We start from the raw sequence: 1,511 nt of genomic DNA, 5'->3' as shown, positions 1-1,511 counted from the left end.
AAAGTCAACATGACAGAAGATGTACGGTGCCTGGGTGCAGGCAGACAGAGGGCAAAAAGGCCATCTGTGGAACACAGAAAAGTGGAGCCTTTTATCAGGCTTGAACGAAGGGGGTCAGGGAGTGTAGGCGAGGAGACCTGAGCAAACATCCACAGTCATTGTTCACTGAATGTCCACTGCTTCAGCGACCACAGTCCTTGAGGCACCTGCTGTAAATGTTTGGATGTCCTCAGAGGTCCTGTGCTGGCAAAATGCCGCGCTATTTTATCTATTTTATGATGTCCTGTGTTTGCTGCAAGCAGCCTCCGTGCTGAGCTAGGTCTTTATGGCCAGCAAGGCCTCTTCTGGCAAACAGGTTAGGAGCTGGGAGTGTCGCACCCTAATCAAGCCTCACACTAGCATCTTGCAGAAAGCTTAGAAACTCACTGATGCCATGTTTCAGAGTGACTTTCACAGGCTTAGAAATCAAAATTAAATATGAAGAAAAACATGTTTCATGTGAACCTCTGAATGAAACAATTAACACAAAAGATTATTTAAATTATTTTTCGTTACAATTGAACATACAGCCATGAGATGCAAAAGTGAGTACTCTGAATTATGTACCAATCATGAAATCATTTTCAATTATTCAGATGAAGAAAATAAATGTCTCTGGATACACTGAAATACTTTTGTGTAAGTTATATTTAGAATAAAATTCAGACTCACATGAAACTGACCCTCATGAAGAGTAAATCACCTTAGGGTAACTATTTGGCTGGAAAAAAATCAACCCTAAATTTACCAATATTTATATTTCAAAGCACTTTATGATATCTGTATGATAATATTCTTATAGCAATCAAAATACTCTTAAGATTTTTAATATTTACTGTATGATTTTCCAAAATCAGAAATCATGAAAAATTCTAGTTGAAATCTTTCATTTACCAAAAGCGCCTGACACACATTCTAGAATTCTGCTATGAAACAAAGTTACGAAAAGAATAACTTTTGAAACACTAATAAATTAACTTATAGAAGAGCAAGAAAAATACTATTATGATTAATCAAGATATTCTACTAATAAAATAATGTTAGCGTTAGAACACTCACACTTTTGCAGTGAGAAAGTTTATGTTGTGACATATACATCAGTATAAGGATCTTGTCTCTCCTTGTAAGAAACCAAAGGATTGAGTGGTATAACCTCAGATGTACTAAATTGTATGTGAACATGAATATGGACTTGAATTCCATGGCATAGGACAGTTTCTCCCCATTCCCATATGCCTACATATTTCATAAACCACTCCATCATAAACATTTTCTCTGTAAATGGCATAAAACAATTTTAGATATGGAATACTTTAGAAATCTTCTAGTCCCACTTGATTCTGCAAAGGCAAGTAAAAGACAGCTAGCTAGTCCATGAGTGGGGGGAACAGAAAGAAACTACTTCTTTATTTCAACTTTAGGAATCTGTCCACGATCCTGAAGGACCAGATTTCTCAACAAAGAGAAGATGC

The sequence above is a fragment of the Octodon degus genome, unplaced genomic scaffold, assembly GCF_000260255.1.
Source record: "Octodon degus isolate 3935 unplaced genomic scaffold, OctDeg1.0 scaffold00463, whole genome shotgun sequence".
Taxonomy (NCBI): domain Eukaryota; kingdom Metazoa; phylum Chordata; class Mammalia; order Rodentia; family Octodontidae; genus Octodon; species Octodon degus.
The sequence above is the reverse complement of the archived record's forward strand: the minus strand, read 5'-3'. Positions refer to the sequence as shown.